A 20,337-nucleotide genomic window follows, 5' to 3' on the forward strand; every position below is an offset into this window, starting at 1 on the left:
ACAGTCTTCCTGCCCCTCCCCGAACCCGAGGTGAGGTGCAGCTTCACAGCCTAAATGCGTCCCTGGCACCTTCAGCAGCACCTGAGGAGGCGAGGGGAACAGGGGGAGCTGTGGAGGGCCTGTGCCCTTGGGCCCCAGGGACACACACACATCTTGTAGACACACGTGGCCATCTCCCAGGGTCCCGGGAGTACAGACACCTGGGCTTGAGCCCACCCTTCCCCTCAGAGCCTCAGTGGCCTCATCTGGAAAATGGGTCCCAAGCACCTGCCTGCTGGGCTCAGAATGAAAGGGGTACAGACTGGGGTTCCCAAGACGCCTCTTGCCTGTCCCACCTCTCCCCAAGCCCCTCACATCTTTCCCTTGCCCTGTTCTCTGCCCACTTCCCCTGAGCCCCCACCCATCATCCAGGCCTCTCCCTCACCTTCTCCTTCCCTGGGATAGGGGGGGGGGGCGTCCATTTTCTCACCCCTGCAGTGCTCCTCTCACTGGGACTGTGCCCACCCAAAGGCCCCCTCCTCATACAGTCCCTCAAGCTCTCATTCTGGGACAACCCCCTCATCTTCTTCACCCCCTCTAGACTGGGGCAGGTCCTCTCTGATAGCCCCCTTCTCCCTCAGCTCCCCTCTAGATCAGTTTCTGCCACCCCTCTGCCGCTGGCTGCCCGCTAGCTCTTGGCTCACTCCTCCCTCCACCCCCTCCTCACCCCCCCCCCAATCATCTAGCGCTTGGCACTAGGTCCTTGTCTTCCCCACCTTCCTCCCTCCCCTCCACCACTATCTCCCTTCCTCCCTCTTCTTCCAAAACCTCCTCTCTCTCTCTCTCTCTCTCTCTCTCTCTCTCTCTCTCTCTCTCTCTCTCTCTCTCTCTCTCTCTCTCCTCCCTCCCTCTCTTTCTCTCTCCCTCCCTCCCTCCCTCCCTCCTTACTCCTCCAGTCCTTCACTCCTTTCTGTCCTCCCCCCTCCCTCCTCGCCCCTCCCCCTTCACCCTCCCTCCCAGACGCGTTCTCCCCTCCCCCTCCCCCCTGCTGTCCCTCCCCATCCCCCCTCGGTTTTCCGCCCTCCCCACCATCCCTTCCTCCCCCTTCCCCCCTCCTCCCTCCCTCCCTCGGCGGGCAGTCTCCCTCCCCTCCCCTCCCCCTCCCTCCGCCCGTTCCCACCGTCATCTGTATTCCGCTCCCGTCTCCGCCGCTCTCGGCTGCTCTCGGCCGCTGCCGCACCGTCCGAGGCGGGGGCCCGGGCCGGGGCCGGGGCCTGGGGGGGTGGGGTGGGGGGAGAGCGGCGCCAGCGGGCCAGGGAGGGCGGGAGGGAGGAAGGAAGAAAGGAAGGAAGGAAGGAAAGAAGGAAGGAAAGAAGGAAGGAAGCCGGGAGGAAGGAGGCGAGAAAGGAAGGCGGGCCGGCGGGCAGGCGGGCGCGGGCACTGGGCCGGGCAAGGAGGCAGAGCGCCCCCCCCCCAACCCCACCGCTGTTGCTGCAGAAGCCCCCTCCCCATCCAGGAGCAGGGGAGGGGGCGAGGGCCGGAGACACCCCCGGACCGACCGCAGCCCCGCCCCCCCGCACCAGGCCTCGCACCCCAATCCCTGAGCCTGATTGGGGGGGTCCTCCCCCCGCGGGCCCGGCATGCTGACCCCCCGGAAGGAGCCCTTTCCTCGCTGTGAGTAGCCGCGGAGGGATGCCCGGCGGGGGCGGGACCGGGACCGCGGAGGGCGGATGGGGGGCATTCTCTAATTGGGGGACAGCGGTTGGCAGGCCTCCTCCGGGTGGGGGGAGGGGAGGTGGGGGTGTCAGGCAGCAGAGACAGTGGGCGGGGCCTGGCAGAGAGCACCCACGTTGTTGGGGTCGGAGGGTGGGGGGCCTTTGGGTTGGGGGTTCTTCAACCCAGCGAGTTCTGTGTTTCGGGGCCGCTGCCTGCTGGGGGGAGGGGCGGGAGTGGCGTTCGTCCGCGGTCGCTGCGCACCCAGCGTTGGGACTGAAGATATGGGTTCTGGGTGACAGTGCCCCCCCCACGGCGTACCCTTAATGAGGGGCAAGTCCAGGGCTCTTCAATTCCCCCCCCCACACACACACTGCCCCTCCCACCCCTCCAAACCTCTGCTGCCTGGATATGGGGGGGTGCACGCCAGTGATGGGGAGGGGGGGTAGAGGCGGGCACGGGGTTTCCTTGGTGACTGCGCCTGGCAGGAGCGGTTGCCTTAGCAACCGGGTAGAACCAGGGAGTTTGGGAAGTGAGAACTAGAAAGGCAGGTGGAGGGGGTGACTGGAGAGTGAGAGAGCCCCCTCCTCAATCTCCAACTCCTTCCCCCTCTCTCTCGTGGGTCACCCACCCCTGCGGGTGGACCGCAGGACCCGCTCTGGCCTTACCCATGACCCCATTCCTGGGGCCTTATATCAGCTACACGTGTCTCTACAGGAGGGCATCCCCCTCTCCTACCAGGAGGACACACCCTCTCCTACCATCTTTCCGCCCTCTCCTCTTGGGGCCCCCTCCCCATTTTGCTGCCTTCTCCTGAACCTACCCTCACTCTGTTCTGGGAGCTTCTAACCAACTGCACTCCCTTTGCGTTTGGTATCCTTGTCCCATCTCTCACCCTCATCATTGAGACACCCCCCAACTTTATGCCTGCTCCCCTCTGACCCCACTTTCTCCTCATTCCTCTCCCCATTCCCCCTTTTTCTCCTCTTCTCTCAAAGACCCCGGCCTCTACCTCTTTCTTCCTGAAACCCATCTCTTCCTAGGACCCCCTTCTGCCTGAGACCTCGCCCCATGCATCTCTCGGGCCCACAGAATTCCCCCATGCCAGACACAGCGCCCCTCCCACCCCACCCTCCAATACTAGGACCCTTCTCCCTGCCACCTCCCCACCTAATGTCTGGGAGCTCCGGGCCCAGGTTCTGTCCTGCCCCCTCCCACTTTCTCCTCTCTGCCCGTGCTCAGCCGGTCAGTCTCCCCAAGGCCCACCCCACTCTCTGCTGTCTTGCCCAGGCGCCCCTGCCCACCATACTCTACTGCCCGTGAGGGCTCTTCTTGCCCTCCTGCCTCTCTGCCCCCTTGCCTTGCCCGAAGTGGACTTTCTCAGGGTGGGGAATTCCCCTGGGGAGAGCCCAGCTGGGAGGGGGTAGGAGCCGCAGGGCTGCCCCTCCGCCCTTCCCCGCCCCAGCTGGAGCTGCAGTGAGACCTCCGCATCGCCCATTGCTATGCGCCTCACATCCCCAGTCCCGGGCGCGCAGCCGCCAGACAGGAACCCGGACTCCAGCGGCAGCTGGCAGCAACCAGAGCCGGCTCCCCTCTGGTCCAGGCAGCCGGCAGCATCCTCCTCCCACCTCCACCCCAACCCCCGCCCCGCACCCAAGAAAGAAAGAAAAAAACTGCCGCCGCCACCGCCGCCGCCGCCGCCACCACCACCACACCCCTACTGGGCCTGGAGCAGGGGTCCTTCCTTCCTGTAATACCTTCCCCTTGGAACCTGCCTCTCTCAGTTGCCTCTTCCCCTTGCCCACCGCCCTATTGCTGTGCCGGGGTCTCCTCTAAGCAGGGCCACTCCACCCTCCTCCTCGGGCGTGAGGACAGAGGAGGGCCAGAGATGAGCCTCTTCCAGGAGGCTCGGGAGAGACGCGCACACCAGGAGAGGATGGGTACCAGCCAGAGACCACCAGGCGGAAGAGAGGGGCCCCAGACTTGCGAACACACACACACACACACACAATTAGAGCGCATGGGGCGGATGGCAGACGTACACAGTTACTCACAAATTTCCTAGAGAAGGGGAGCGAGGCGCGGTGCGGCTTTCCCACACACCGAGTGGAGAGCCAGCCAGGCAGGGGTCAGAGACTGGGTGGTCAATGGTGGGGTATTGAGATGGGGAGACAGGGTTGGGAACACCCCACCTCCCCAAATTGCAGTTTCAAAGTTGTCAGGGGAACCTCCAAAGGCGCCCCACCTCACCCACACCCCCTGCGGTCGTTGGGAGCCCTGGGGAGAAAGGCGGGACCCTGGCTCTCCAGGAAATTATCATGGGAAAGGTTCATGACTGAGACTGAGCCTCGAGGACACTGGGACCAGCTGGACGGATCTAGAGCCTCTGGATAGAAAGGTTCTAGGATTAAGGGCTCTGAGAGATGGGGGTTTGTGGGGGGGGCGGGAAATACTGTGGGGGGAGAAGACTTAGACTGAAAAATTATTTTAAAAGGTGGTCCCAGAGAGAGAGGACGCTGGGGAGCAGAGGTAGCAGTTGGGATGGGGGGAATGGGATGTCTGGGAGGAGAGGAGAGAAGGGTCAGATGGATGGCGTGGGGAGTGGACTTTCGAACGTGAGAAAGAGCCAGAGACACGTGTAGGCGGAGATGCGCGCGCATACACACACACACACACACACACACACACACACAGCCATTCATGGACGGCCAAAGCCCCAGATGTGGCTCCCAGAGACCCAGTTAGAGACGCAGCTGCGATATCGAAGTCAGCCAGGGGCCAGGCGAGGGAGCGAGTGCTGCGGAACCAGACAGGCGCAGAGCGGCCCGCCGCGGGGACGCAGGAGGCGAGACAAAGGAAAGGCGGCATGGCTCGCGTGGATAGAAGCCACGCTGGCTAGAGAGTCCGGACGCCCTAGACTCGGCTCTCTCACCGAGTGGAGGGCACGAAGTTGAGGGGAGGTAGAGGTGGCTCAGAGCCGCATCGAGCCAGCCCCACAAACCACCCAAAACAGCCGCAGAGATGCGCGTCCTGGGTGGCAGCAGCGCCCTGCTAGAGCGCACGTTTGCGCCAGGGACGCGAAGGTGGGGTGGGGGGAGGGTGCTTAACTCCCAAGGCTCAGTTAGAGGCGCGGGGGAAGGGCTCCGGGGACAGGCTCAGCAGCATACCGAATGCGGGGAGGGGAGGGGCCACAAAATGAGGGCGCTGGGCACCAGAGCCTCTAACCCATCTGTCTGTGAGCACTTTCTCTCCGCGGTCGCGGGCCCGCGCACAAGCGCCTGCGTGTACACACTTGAGGCACACGCAAGTCGGAGGCCACTTGGAAAGAGAGGCCTTCCTGCTCTCACCCTCAAGACCCTCCCCCAAAGACCCTCCTCCTGGTCCCTTTTCCCCACCACCGAACACCTTTCCCCTGTGCTCTCGGGCATCCTTAGCCACTTCCCCATCTCAATGCGTGACATCTGTCTTCAATATTACCTGCTTTTTCTTTCTTTTCTTTTTTTTCCTACCAAGCAATCTCTCTAAGACCTCCCACCCAGTCTATCCACCTTCCTTGACTTTCCCCCACCAGCCTCTTCACAGGCCCCAATTACCCACATGCCTCCCCATCCTGGATGCACTTCTGCGCCTGCCACTTAATTCTTGAAACACCTGGGGGATGAGTTCTTCGAATTCAGAGCCTGGTCTTACTTATTCAATGGGTACAATGATTCCAGACGCATAGGTTGGGTTAGTTAGTACAGCCCTACTAAGGGCCTGGGTTCCCATGTCACTGAGCAGAGCCGTCTGTCTGAGAAAACATGGGGACATGGAGTGCCAGTCTGAATTCTAGAGCAGACCCTGACTTGGCTGGTGTGGAGGGGGACCTAGTCTTGGCTTTGGTCCTCTGGATGGATGAGGGCTGGATTTTTCTAACAGACTTGACACCTGTGCTTTGGACTCTCTCCTTGGTGGGGGCTTCAAAGTCGCTTCAAGCCCAGAGACCTGCTTAGACTCCCCACTCTGCCTCTACCCTCCCTAGGCACCTCAATCCTGATGACCAGGACGCTCAATGCCCGTTTCCCCCACCCCCCACCCCCCACAGTCTTTCAAACTGTGCATTGAATGTTACCCACATTACAAAGAAACAGAAAAAGAGAGAGAGAGAGAGAGACATCCCACCCCGTGCATGTCCCGCTGTTGCGAGCTTCCATTGAGTCTTCCAACTCCCTTAGTTTCTGGTCTGCACCTCTCCTCCGTGCTCTTTCGGCCCTGCGCCCATTCTCTCCACAATCTTCCCTTTGACATTTTGTGACTCCGCCCGGCCCTCGCCCTCGTTGGCCAGGTCTCTCTCTCTCTCTGCCCACCCCCACCGGGCATCATTTTCTCCGGTTGACTTCTCTCTGCCCCACGCCCATTTCTTCCGCTCCCCGACGCTCCCCGCCCCCCCCCTCTCCCTTCTTGAAAGGTCAAGGAAAGCTCTGGGAGAAGCGATCCTTAGGCGCGGTGGGGGGTCGGGGTCCCAAAGACCACGAGGGTGAAGAGCACATTACGTTGTTGTTAGCGTTTCACGAGGCCACTGCGATGCCACCTCGACTGGCCATTGCCCACTGGCAGGGGTGTGTGGGTGGGGTGGGGCGCTGCACATGGTGAAGTTCACTCGAGGGGGCGTGGCTTCACCCGCGGGCTTGGCCTGGGCTCACCTGGGGGAGGGAGGGCCTGTAGGTACGCCCCTGTGGCCTTGCGGAAGGATCGGGTGTGGCTCTTATCGGCTCAGGACCTGATTGGCTGGCTGGGTCTTTCTGTTCCCGGAGCCCCGGTATGTGTTCACTTGCCCCACCCCCACCTCCAGATGGTGCAGGTGGCAAGTCAGTCGCCTAAGTACACCAAACTCAGACCCTTACTCCGTGCCCCCACCTCAACCCTTTCAGGGCGCCAGAAACCCTCTCCTGTCTGCCTGGCATGGACACTCCCAAGACCTCATCCATTCTTACCCTCCTTTTACCAGCCCCTGAGAGCTGGTGGTGGAGAGCGAGAGGCTAGGCAAGACACCCCCTCGTTGCCTGGAAACCCCTCTGCAGCTGTTGTCATGGAGGCGAGGCGGGAGGAGGGGGCTGCGCCACAGGTCTGGGAGATGGGCTATATAGAGGGGCGGGGCTCTGCTAGTGGGAGCCAGCAGGATGGCCGGTTCCTGGGAACAGCGGGATTCCCAAGAAGCTGCAGGGAGTGGCGGTGTCAGAGTAGGGTGTCTGGTGGTGTCTGGGGTCCAGGTGGGGCAGAGGGGAGGAGGGGAAGTATCCAAGCTACACCTCATCTGTCTCAGCCCAGGTTCCAGCTTAGGGACCTGAGCTTGAACTTGGAGTTCTCAAGGACCAGATAGATACAGCTCCTCTGGAGAGAGGGGCCCAAGCCAGCCAGGAGATGCCCCTAGGCCAGCCAGGGGTTGGGAAAGGGGACGCCCTCCCAGCCAACCAGACATCCTGACTTAGTTGTTCCGAATTGTGCCCCTAACCAACCGCAAAGTCAGCGGTTTGAAACCATCTGCCTCCTCGAGGGAGAGAGATGAGACTTTCTACTCCCATAAAGAGGTGCAGTCTTGGAAACCCACAGGAGCGGTTCCACTCTATCGCTAGGTGCCAGCCTCGACTGGATGGCAGTGAGTTTGATTTGGTTTTTTTGGTCAAGAGTGACCGTCTTGGAAACTCACAGGGGCAGTTCTACCCTGCCCTACAGAGTTGCTGTAAACTGGGATCAACTCGGTGGCCATGAGTTTTTTGGGTTTATTTGTTTGTTTGGGAACCAGGAGCCCACCTCCGTGTGAAGTAGCTTACAGAGGGCTCCTTCTCTGTACCCCTTTGGGGCGGGGGGAGGTCCTGCTGTCAGATGGGGAAACCGAGGTCCAGGGAGGAGAGCTCCCTTGTCCATGGTCACACGTACACCTAGAGGGGGAGGGCGCCTGCATAGCCCTGTCCCACGAGACCCCGGCTGTGCATATGGGGAAACTGAGGCCCTCAGTGCCTCCACCCCAGCTCATAAACAAGAGGAGCCCTGATGGCTCAGTGGTTAAACACTCAGCTGCCAAACAAAAGGGTTGGCGAAGTGAACCCCCATCCACTGCTGGCTGGGGAAAGATGAGGCTTCTCTGCTTTCAGAGACTTACAGACTCAGAAACCAGGGTGTGGAGGCGTTCCCCTCCATCTTCTGGGCTTGCTGTGAGTCGAGACGGACAGCAAGCAGCCACACTGGGCAGTCACAGCCATCCGGCTGTGTGTACCACAGACCCATGGGAGAAGGTTAGCCTGGAAAATAAGAGAGTTCTTCTAACGCAGGCCTCTCCATCCTGTGCACACCCTAGAAACCTCACAGAGGGAAAGACACCACCCGCATCCTCTTATCAGAGCGAGCCGTGGGCTGAGGGCCAAGGGCAGAGACCCTTCCTTGGCTGTCCTTGCCGATTCACGGTGTAAGCCTACCGCCAGGCCTTTCTTCCACAGTGCCTTTGGGGAGACTGGAGTTGCTGTCGGTTACCAGCTCCATGAATCAAACTCGTTACCACCGAGTTGATTCCAACTCACAGCCACTGTTTTAGGACAGGGTAGAACTGCCCCCCACCCCGTGGGTTTCCCAGACTGGGGCTGTTCACGGGCGGAGTAGAAAGCCCCGTCTTTCTCCCATGGAGTGGCTGCGGTTTCCAACGGCTGACCTAGCCATTAGCAGTAGGCCATCAGGGCTACGGTCGAAACCCATGTGCGCTGCACCGAAGATTCTGTCAACCCACTCCCTGCCGTGGAGTGTACTCCGCGCAGCCACTCCCCCCCCCCCCAACCCCTGACAAATGAGCATCTCTCCTGAGGCCACACGGAGGTGAACGGTGTCACAGAAAGAGATGCCTTCTTCCGTCCCCACCCAAACCTACTGGCAGAGTAGATTCGACATATAGCAACCCTGTAGGGCAGAGTGGAAGGGCCGTTCCTCCTGCCCCTGAATCCTTATGAAAGCCACACCTTCCCCTGGAGGAGCCTGGCGCTTAACCCAGCACTCCACCAGGCCCTCTTTCTTCTGACCCAGAGGTCACTTTTCAGGTCAAGTGCCCAGCGCTAAGCATCGAAGTCTTTAGTCCCCCTCAGGCCACATTCGCTGTCTTCACAGAGGCCAGGAGCAAGTGGCAAAGCCAGGGCTTAAACCCACGTCTCCCTGACACCCAGGTCCTCTGTTATCCCTCCTGCCTTCGGATGAGCCAACAGAGGCCCCCAGCAGCAAGGGTCCCCCTTCCCAGGTTTAAACCCTGCTGCCTTTGAGTGGCTTCTGACTCATGGAGCCCCCGTGTGTTCAAAGGGTAGAACTGCAACCCGCTCCCCGGGCTTCCTTGCTTGTAATCTTTAGGTTGGAGCTTCCTGGTGGCGTAGTGGTTTACTTGATTGTCTGCTGCCTGCAAGATCAGCAGTATGAAGCCTCTCCATGGGATAAATTCGCGGCTTCCTACTCCTGCAAAGAGTTGTGGTCTCAGAAACCCACAGGGGCAGGTCTACTCTGTCCTACAGGGTCACTCTGAGTCTTGGATTTGCTGTTGCGTTATTTGGGAGTCTACATTCCAAATGAGGTCTTCCACACTTGAACCACACCTTGGTACAGAGTCTGTGTGTGTATAAACCAAAATCAATGCCATCGAATCGATGTCGACTCATAGCAACCATATCGGACAGGTTAGAATTGTCTCTTTGAGTTCCAGAGACTGTAACTAGTTTTTTGGGGGGAGTAGCAAGCCCTGCCTTTCCCTGGGTGTAGATGGGGGTCGTTATTAATATGGCTGCAAGAGGGGTCCTCAGTGACCCTCTTAGAATATATATATTCTAAACCCTGACAGGGAGCAGACCGGAGCAGCATCTTTGGGTGAACACAGACAGGCCAGAGGGAGGTCCCTGGCCCGCACACACAACCTCATACCTCTTGCGGAGGCCTCTGGGAACACTGCTTGACCAATCAGGACCTTGTGCTCACCTGGAACAGCTCAGAGGTGTGAGGCACCCTCCACCGCGCCCCTTAGAGGCACACCCGTTTCTACCTGGCAGCCAACTGGGTCTGACTGCCTCCATCTGCCCATCTGTAAAATGGGCTCCCGTAGTTCCCTGGAGGGAAAGATGGGGTTCTCTGCACCCGCAAACAATTACAGTTTCAAGAACTCACAGGGGCAATTCTTCTCTGTCCTGTAGGGTTGCTATCAGTCAGCATCAACTCGATGGCAGCGAACTTGGTGGGTTTTCTTTAGTTCCATGTCATAGTGCATCTCCTACCCCCAACCCCTCCCCCGCCAAAAACCCCAAACAAAACAAAACCTAACAAACTCACTGCCTATGAGTTGATTCCAATTCATAAGGACCCTATAGGAACCCTGCCCCTGTGGATTTCTGAGACTGAAAACCTTTACGGGAATAGGAAGCCTCTTCTTTTTCCCAAGGAGTCAGCCAGTGGGTTTGCACTACTGACCTTGAGGTTCTTACTTGGAACTCTCAGTCGGGAGAAATGAGCTCATCCTTGCAGTTCCCTCAGCCCCGGAATCCAAAGAGGCACAGAGAAAGTTCGGTTTCCAGAAGACTCCATCTCCTGTGCTCCCGCCCCCTGCCCCCTAGCCAGCAAACCCCAACCTCAGCCTGGGAGAGAATCGCCAGGCAGAGGGGAAGCAGGCAGGACTGAGCTTCAGGCGGATGTGCTGAGGCAGTCATCCTGAGGCCCACACTGCCCTATCCACGAGGGTGGCCAGCACAGCCACTAGCCCCACGTGGCCCTCTCCTGCATGCATTGATGTGATGTGAACACTTAGGATTTTCTGTCCTGCATGCCACACAACAAATGCTCAGTCCTAGGGGGACAGCGCAAATCCAGAACATTCCATTACCAAACAGAACCAAAACGCAAACCAAACCTCACTGCTGTCAAGTCCATTCCAACTCACAGTGACCCTACAGGGCAGAGTAGACCTGGCCCCTGTGGGTTTCCACAACACTAAACATTTTTCTTAGTTTGCTCTCTCCCCACTCCCTCTCTTTCCCTCCTACCTCAACCTGACTTCATCACTGTCCAAGTCCACTTCTTTGGGTGTGAAAAACCATGTACTTGTTTTTCTTTTTATAACAGTGGTCTCATAAGAGGATCCGTCTTTATGGGATTGGCTAGGTTTGCATAGCATGGTTGCTTCCAGATTCACCTCTTTCCTGAGGTATGAGACAGGTCATCATTGCTCTTTAGCAATGTATAGCACAACAGTGTATACATGCACCAAACTATCCATTCCTCCCTGGACAGGGCATTTTGGTGGTTTCTGTCTTCTTCTTTTTGTTTAATAAATCATTTTATTGGGAGTTCTTATAACAATCCATACACCCATTGTATCAAGCACATTTGTACCTATATTGCCATCATCATTTTCAAAACACGTTGTTTCTACTTGAGCCCTTGACACCAGCTCCTCTTTTTTCCCTCCCTCACCTTTCCGAACCCTCATGACCCATGATAAATGATAATTGATTAGTATTTTCATATCTTGCACCATCCACTCTCTCCCTTCACCCACATTTCTGTTGTTCGTTCCCCTGGGCATGGAAGTGGGGGTTATACATTATCAATCATTGTGATCGGTTCCCCTTTTCTCCCCCTACTTCCCCCGGTTTCTGTCTTCTTGCTGTTGCGGCTAATGCTGTAATAAACAGGATGTGTGCCTATCTGTTTGCGTTTTGCTGCGTTCTGCTTTGGGGGCAGAGTCATTACTCACTGGGCTGCTAACTGCAAGGTCAGCAGTTCAAAACCACTGGCTGTTCCTCGGGAGAACAGAGCTTTCTACTCCCATAAGGAGTCACCGTCTGGGAAGCCCAAAGGGGCAGTTCTACCCTGGCTTGTGATGGGCAGGCATTGACTCGATAGTGGTGAGTTTGCTTTTGTTTTGAGTTATAGACTGAGCAGAGAGCTTGCTGGGCCACTTGGTATTTCCATTCCCGTTTGTTTGAGAGAGAGCCTCGCCTCTTCCCACAGCACTTGTATGGCTCTACAGTCCTGTCAGCAGGCTTTGAGGGTTCCAATCTCTCCACATCAGCTTTTTAAATTTTCTGTTTTGTTTTAGAGTTTTCCCCGCTATCAGTGCCCAGTGTGGGGTGATATTTGTTGGTTCGATTTTCCTGAGGCCATAGGCTTCCTAAGGAGCCCTGGTGGCATAAGGGTTACTGGGTCTGCTGTGACCCACAAGGTCAGCAGTTCGAAACCACCAGCCTCTCTGAGGGAGAAAGAGGGGCCTTCTACACCTTTAAACAGTTACAGTCTTGGAAACCAATGGGGCTGTTCTACCCTGTCCAATAGAGTCACTATGAATTTTAGTCTCAGAAACCCACAGGGGTGGTTCCACCCAGTCCTATAGGGTCGTTGCATGTCAGCATCCACTCAGTAGCAATGAATAGCAGAGCCTTGTATTTCTCCAGAGTGGCTGGTGGTTTCAAACTGATGACCTTGAGGTTAGCAGCCCAACGCCTTAACCCACTAGGCCACCAGGGCTCCTTGTTCTCTTGGACAACACTGAGATTTTGATGCCCTACACTGAGATCCTGGAGACATAGCGGCTCTCAGGCCCCAGCCACCCCACCTTCTCCATGTCGCTTGTGACCCGGTGTTGGGTCTGCTCCAATTCCTGACTCCTGGAGTCCCCCTGGGTGTCAGAATGCAGCTGTACCTTTCCTAGGTTGTCTACAACCTTTTCTGGACACTGGGGAACAAAAGGAGCCCTGTTGGCACAGTGGTTACATGTAGGGCTGCTGACTACATAGCCAGCAGTTTGAAACCACCAGCCGCTCCTTTAGAGAAAGAGGAGGCTCTGCTCCTATAAAGAGTTATAGTCTCGGAAACCCACACGGGCAGTTCTACCCTTTCCGATAGGACGTAGTTCTCAGCAGGAAGTAGGCAATGACTCTGGATTGGAGGCGGGCTTTCTTCTGGCCCTGCCTACCAGCTAGGCTCTGAGTTCCCACATTTGCTGGGCTTTCCCTATATGTTGATCCCTAGTGGAATAATGAGTGATGCGCCGCTGGGCTGGTAACCTTAAATTCAGAAATCAAAAACAAAAAACAGGGACTCTGAGGTAGAAAGACAAGGCTTTCTAATCTCGTAAAGAGTTGCAGTCTCGGACCCACAGGGTCGCTAGGAATGGGAACAGACTCCACCACCATGGGTGAAGGGGCGGAGCTACAGCTATGGGGCGTGGTGTCACAGTGACGCCATAAACACGTGAACCAATCCGTGTGCTCCTTCGCTAACCCACCAACAACCCCGCAGGAGAAAGGACTGGCAGCCCTGCTCTCACAGAAATTGACTAAAAACCAAGCTATGTGGTCGAATCCATTTCAACTCATAGCTGCCCTGTAGGGCAGAGTAAAACTGCCCCACGGGTATCCCCAGGCTGTAAATCTTTCCGGGGCAGCAGACAGCCTCCTCTTTCTCCTGCCGAGTGGTTGATGGATTTGAACCCACGACCTTGGGTTAGCAACCCAATGCTAAACCCGCACACCACCGGGTCTCCACTCCACATGGATTCTAAAAACCAAACTTACTTCCATGGAGTCATTTCTGACTCACAGCCACCCTATAGGCCAGGGTCTCCTTTCCTGTGGGTTTCCAAGGCTGTAACTTAAAAAAAAATTTTTTTTAATTAATTTATTTTTTGGCTGTAATTATTTAATGGAGTCTTTCTTCAGAGTGGCTGGTGGTTTCGAACTGCTGGCCTTTGGGTTAGCAGTCCAACTTGTAACTCACTCCGCCAACAGATTACAGTCTCAGAAACCCTCCGGGGTGATTCTGCTCAGGTCCATGGGGTCTGAATCGACTTGAGAGCTTCGGTTTGGAGGTTAACTTTGACTGTGACCGAAGCTGTGAGGATAAGTAAAGATTTGTTCAGACTTGCTCTCTCAACTAACCAAAGGTCGTGGGTTTGAGCCCATCCAGTAACGATTTCGAAGAAAGATTTGGAAATTTCCTGTAAAATTAACAGCCCACACTACATGTTCACATATCGAAACATATATTATATAATTTATAACACATTATATTATTTATATTATGTTTCATCTATAATATATATTCAGATTTACTTCCATCAAATCAATTCTGACCCACGGTGATTCTATATAGAGCTCCCAAGGCTGGACATTTTTACAGGAGTCGATGAACCTCTTGTTTCTCCGTCGGATGGTCGGGTGGGTTGGAAGGGCCGCCCTTGCAGTTAGCAGCCCAATGCTTGACCCCCCCCCCCCCCCCCCCCCGCGCAACTGGGGCTCCTAAACCCCCAAAAACAAAACCACCAAACGTACTGCCATCGACTTGATTACAACTTATTGGACAGAGTAGAACGGCCCTTGTCAGCTTCCGTGGCTGTAAACCTTTATGAGAGTAGAAAGCCTCTTCTTTCTTCTTCCAGGCAGCCCGTGGGTTCGAACCCGCGGACCTTACGGTTAGCAATTCCCTGCGTAGCACACTGCCCGATGGGACAATTCTACTCTGTAACATACGGGGGCGCTAAGCATGGGAACAGTCACGGGTTAAGGACTGGAGCTTAAACTCTTTTGCCCCCACGTAGATTCTGACTCAGAGTTCCGGAGTAGAACCGCCCCTTGTGGGTTTCACTCAAAAGCTCAACACTCACTGCCATCTAGTCAATGCTGCCTCACAGCGACTCCCTGCGGGTTTCCCAGAGTCTAACTGTGCACGGGAGAGCGTAGTCTTTCTCCGCAGAGCAGCTAGTGGTTTTGAACCGCCAACCATGAGGATGGAAGTCCAAGTCGTTAGGGAGCAGAAAGCCTCATCATTCTCCGACGGAGCGGCTGGTGGTTTCGAATAAATGCCCTTGGGGTTGGCAGTCCCACTGTATAACCACTGCCCCAGGGGTCCTTAAGAGTTGGGGGTACAAATAAAAGGTGGGTGATATACAGGTCGCAGAGCACCTCTTAGAGATGAGATGGTGGAGGTGGAGGGAGACAGAGAGAATGGGAAGTGTGTGTACCTGCTGTGGGGAGGAACTTTGGAGAGGCCCGCGTGTTTGGAGGGGTCTTGAGCGAGGGGCACAGGGTGAGAGAAGCTACTCAGTAGTGACCAAGGAGACCCTCCCGGGGGATGGAAGATCAGTTAGTGCCCTTATGGGAACCTGGAGGAACATGGGAAAGGACATCTGCCCTCCCACCCCCCTCCCGAGCTCCCTCTACCATGACCGCAGCACTGCTGGGGAGGGGCGAAGGGCGCGGGGTCTGCACCTTGGCCAGGTGGGAATTGAGCAACCCCCAGCCTGATGCACTAACACACTGGGGGCCGGTAGGGCCCCAAACAAACAAACTCACTGCTGATGAGTAGATGCCAACTCATCCAAAGACTCTTCTTTCCCCAGGTTTTCTTACACCCCCAACCCTTGAGGACTCTCATTTCTGGGGGCTTTGGGGTCGCTTCTATTTAGAAGGACATTTCAGTATGGAAAGAGTTGTTTCATCCACTTTTCCCCCACCCCCAGCCCCTCACCCCCAAATCCTTTGCTGTGTAGCAAGGCTTCCCAGGAAGGCTCATGGCTATGACTCTTCCCCTGCCTTTGATGTCTTCCCACCCTCCCGAGCTCCCAGCTCCGCTTCAACCCCAGTCCCTCGCAGTGGGGAAGTTCTTCTTTAGATCTATCCTCCCATCCCTTTTGCTGTGATGGCAGTCAATTGCTTCTGCTTCCTCTCACCTTCTGAACTTCCCCCAGGGTAAGAAAGAAAGAAAAACGAGTGTGTCTGCAGACCATTCCCTAGCTCCCCTCCCCACTTCTCCCCGCCCCAGTTTCCCATGCAACACCTGCCTGAGGCCTGTCTGCAGGTACTGTGCCTGAGATGGCTCAGGGCCTGGGCTGGGGAGGGTGCCGAAGCTGCAGGGGCCTCACCTTCCCCTGGACCTCAGCACAATCCTCACACCCTCACTGTCCCCCCTCTTTGCCACCACATCGGCCTAAGTGTCTGTCTCCAGGCCTTGGTCTCTGTCTCTGTGTCTGCCTTTGTACCTCTTCTTTCTCGGGGGCCTATTGCATCTGTTTCTCTTCTTTGGGTCAAACTGGGGGGTTAGAGTGGAGAATAGGGACACCTTGATATTGAGGCCAGTTCCCAGTGTGGGGACAGGGCTGAGGGGTTGGCTGGGTCTTGAGCTCCCATTCAGGCCCTGCCCATTTAGACACCCACTGGGAGCCTCCAGCCCCCTGGGGTTACAGCTCTATGTGTAACCCCAGGACCACCCCCTTTGAGGGCCAGGTGAGGGCCAGGACCTACAGGCACGGACAGTGGCCAGCCAGATGCCTGGAACATGGTGAGAGCTGAGTCGGTCGTTCTCAGAGGAGCTCCCAGGCAGGTGGAGGGGCTCCGGCTGGCACAGGGGGTTCTGTGACTGGCTGCTAACTGAAAGGTGGGCACTTTTAACCCACTGGCCAACCCTCAGGCGAAACACGAGACTTTCTGCTACCGTGAAGATGGACAGTCTCAGAAACCCATAGGGGCAGCAGTTCCACCCTGTCCTATAGGGTCCCTCTGAGTCGGAATCGACCCGGTGGCAGTAGGTTGGGTTGAGTTTGGGCTGGGCCAGATAGGGGCAGAGAAGGCAGGTCACAAACCCCACCACACACACACACACACACGCACACACCCACACTCACTCACGTACACACACATGCACATACACATATACTCACACACATACATATACACACACTCATTGACAAACATACTCATACACATTTACACACATACTCATACATATACACACATGTAAACACACACATCCATATACACTCACATACACAAACACACCTACATATGCACACATACATTCACACACATACACTCACACACATACTCATACACATACACTAGCAAACATACTTATACATATTCACACATACTCACACATATACACATACACTCACACACATACATACACACACATATACAGTCACATGCACATATCCACATGCACACACAGTGTTTGGTAAATGGGGATCGGTTGGGCCTGAGTCACGCGTGGGCTCACCGCGGGGCGCTGGGGGCCAGGACAGGGCTCTGTAAGAGAGAAGCCATTGTGCAAACTGTCCTGGGCTTCCCTGGGCCCAAAGAGGCCCTTCTCGGGACCGAAGACTGCTGTTGTGACCAACTTGGGGGTCACAGGGTCCCTGGGCTCTGGTGATGCTGACCCTGAGCTCCGGGCCTTGCGTTGGGTCTGGGCCAAGTGACTTCGCCCCTCTGTGCCTTCAGCTTCCCTATCAGTGAAAGGAGAGTCACAGCATCCCCTCCCCAAGGGCTGATGGGAGAACCCAATGACTCAAGCAACTCAAGCTCCCGGCTGGTGTCTAGTCAGTGTCCCTTGAGAGCTGGCCACCATGCCCATCAGGGAGTCTGAGAGGCTGAGATCCTTAGAGAAGGCACTTGGCTTTGTACACGTGCTCAGAAGAGCTAGCCACAAACCTCTACCAGGTGTGAGCCCATGGTATCTGGGACTGCGATCCCATAAGCCCCCTTGTCACACAAGTGTTTCCAGCAGTGCCACAGGCAGAGACGGGGTCTGAGGTGCCTGGGGCAGAGGCCCGGCTCTCCAGGACATTCCCATCGGCAAGGGTGCCTAGCAGGATGCTGAGCACCTGCCATTGGGGATGCACCCGGGCTGCTGTAGCCTAGGGACACCCAGGCTTGGGGTGTGAGTGTTGAGCGGAGAACAAGTGTATATTGGTGGTGGCACATGGACCTCCTGGGACAGGAGGGGACCAGCGCAGCAGGTGAGCCAGGGATACGCAGCTGGACAGGCTAGGGAGTGGACCTTGGTCTGAGGGTCTGGGTGTGAATGCAGGTGTTAACTGGGGAAACAAAAAGACAAAGGCCAACTCACTGCCATCGAGTCCACAGCGGCCCTAGAGGACAGGGTAGAACTGCCCAGGCGAGTTTCTGAGACTGTCACTCTGTGAGTAGAAGCCCGGCCTTGGTGGTTTTGACCTTCTTGTCCTGGCCCAACGTGTAACCACTATACCCCCACCCCACGCCCCCATAAGTGCTGAGCACTGAACAATGCGCAAAGCAGGCCCAGCCCCTGCCGTGGCGAAACTCAACCAGATGGGCAACCGCAGGTGAGAGGGCGTTGAGCACACTTGGCAGAGAGACAAAGCAGGGGAGGGTCTGGGAGGATGGGGGTGGGCCAGGATGAGCCCACCAGGAAGGGGCCATCTGAGTGAGAGCTGGTGGGATGTAGGAGGAGGCCTGAGGACCGCTGGGAAGTGTTCCAGGTGGAAGGAACAGCTTGTGCAGAGGCTCAGAGGCCAGTGCAGCTACAACCCAGAGCAAGGTGGCCGGGGGTGGGTGGTCCGGGCAAGTGACAAGAGATGAGGCTGGGGAGGGGGTCTGCTCTGAACCTGATGGGTGTGGGAGCCGCCATGGGGACGTTGACAGGATTCCCATGATTGCCTGTGAGGAACATGGAGGGGGGACGAGGGTAGTGGGGCAGGGAGACCCCGAGAGGAGACCCCTGTGATGGTCCACGTCAGAGACAATGGTGGCTTGGGGGTGCTGACAGAGGGGGAGAAGTGGTTGGATTCTACATTGACTTGAAGGCAGACTCATCTCCCTGTGTGCCTCCCAACAGCCCTATGAGATGGGTCGGTACGTTCGTGACTCCTGATTCACAGTGGAGGGAAGCACTTCTCCCAAAATGGAAGTCACTGGCCCCAGGATTCAGGATTTGAGCCCAGGCGTCCTGTCACATAACTAAGATGCTCCACTGTCACTGCTTGTCTTTTGTGACCCGTGTGCATCCTGGTTTCTGAGGGTGTGGGCAGCATTTATCAGCATCTGACACATAGTGGGGATTCAGTAAATATTCGCTGATTGGGTGGATGGATGATGGGTGGATGAATGGATGATGGGTGAAAAAATGGATGGATGGATTGATGGATGGATGATGGGTCGATGAATGGATGATGGATGGATGGGTTGGTGAGTTGATAGATGGGTGAGTGGATGAAAGGTTAGATGGGTGACAGGGTAAGGAAGAGGTGTATGAGTGGGTGAGTGGATAGGCAAATGAGTGAATAAATAAATGAGTGAGTGGTAAATGGATAGAAAGGCAGGTGGATGGGTGATGTATCAGAGGATGGCTGGTTGATGGGTGAGTGAGTGGGTAAGTGGATGGTGAATGTATAAATGGATGGTGGGTGGATGGATGGATGGTAGAAAGGGTAGATGGTAGATGGATGGATGGATGGAAGGGTAGATAGTGGGTGAATGGATGGATAGTTGAATGAATGGATAGAAGGGTAGATGGTGGATCGATGGATGGATGGAAGGGTAGACGGTGGATCGATGGATGGATGGAAGGGTAGATGGTGGATGGGTAGATGGATGGATGGATGGATGGATGGATGGATGGATGGATGGATGGATGGTCAGTGGAGTATGAGTAGGTGGTGAGTGGGTGGTGGATGAGTGGAGTGAGTAGTGGATGGATGGATGGATGGATGGTGGATGAATGGGAAGGTGGTGGTGGGGTTGGGGAGTGGATGGATAAATGCAAGGTAAGTGGGTGGTGAATGTATGACTGGATGGAGGGAAGAGTAGATAGTGAGTGGATAAATGGATGGATGGTGAGTGCATGAGGTGGTGAGTGAGTGGGTGGAAGAATAGTGGATGGATGGATGAATAGATGTTAAGTGGGTGGTGAGTGTACAAATGGATGGTGGATGGATAGATGTAAGTGTAGATAGTGAGTGGATGGATGGATAGATGGATGGAAGGGTAGAGAGTGAGTGAATGGATGGATGGATGGATGGATGGATAGATGGTGATGGATGGGTGAATGGATGATCAGTGGGGTGGTAGGTATATGAGTAGGTGGTGAGTGAGTGGTGGACAAGTGGAGTAAGTAGTGGATGGATGGATGGTGGATGAATGGGAAGTTGGTGGATGGGCTGGGGAGTGAATGGATGGATGGATAGATAAATGGATGGTAACAGGGTGGTAAATACACAAATCAATGGGTGGATGGATAGATGGGTGGGTAGGTGAGTAGCGAGTGAGTAGATAGCTAAGTGAGTGAGTGGGGGGATGGATGAATAGGTGGGCGGGTAGGTGGGTAAGTGGTGGTTGGGTGAATGATAGATGAATGGGAAGGTGGTGGGTGGATTGGTGAGCGGAGGAATGGATAAATGGATGGACTCATAAATGGGTGGGTGGGTAAGTGAATGGTGGATGAGTGGGTGGTGTGTGTGTGTGTGTGTGTGTGTGTGTGTGTGTTTGAGGATGAAGGGAAGGAGGCTGCCTGTCCTTTCTGCAGAAGTGCAGCTGCAGACAGCTTTAGCAGATGGCTAACGCCCAGTGGGAGAGGTGCACCCGGGAGGGGTAGGTGTCTGTGCCAGCGGGCATGAATGGGGCCTGGGCTTTCCCAGAGGCTTGGGGGGATGGAAGCATGGTTCCTGATTTGCTGGTCCGTCTGTAGTATGGGGTATTGAAGTAAGTGGTCTTCGACCTTTGGGAATACTTGGGGTAATTGGGGGAGCCTGGTAATTTGGGAAGAACGGCTGGTACCATCCTGGGTCTGCGGTGGCGGTGGGTGCGGTGGCTGTGTGGCAGATGAGGTTGTCTCTGTGCCAGGAGA

General features: G+C 56.0%; 1 protein-coding gene across 1 annotated transcript in view; it reads left to right on the plus strand.

Moving 5' to 3' along the window:
- Window positions 1-1,299: 1,299 nt before the first annotated feature.
- Window positions 1,300-20,337, plus strand: part of LRRC4B (leucine rich repeat containing 4B) — a 59,974-nt gene continuing 40,936 nt past the window's right edge. Inside the window, exon 1 of the mRNA XM_075537280.1 lies at window positions 1,300-1,653. The gene's annotated coding sequence lies outside the window, so the exon portion shown is untranslated. The remainder of the gene's footprint in view (window positions 1,654-20,337) is intronic.

The sequence above is a fragment of the Tenrec ecaudatus genome, chromosome 18, assembly GCF_050624435.1.
Source record: "Tenrec ecaudatus isolate mTenEca1 chromosome 18, mTenEca1.hap1, whole genome shotgun sequence".
NCBI classification, from domain to species: Eukaryota; Metazoa; Chordata; class Mammalia; order Afrosoricida; family Tenrecidae; genus Tenrec; species Tenrec ecaudatus.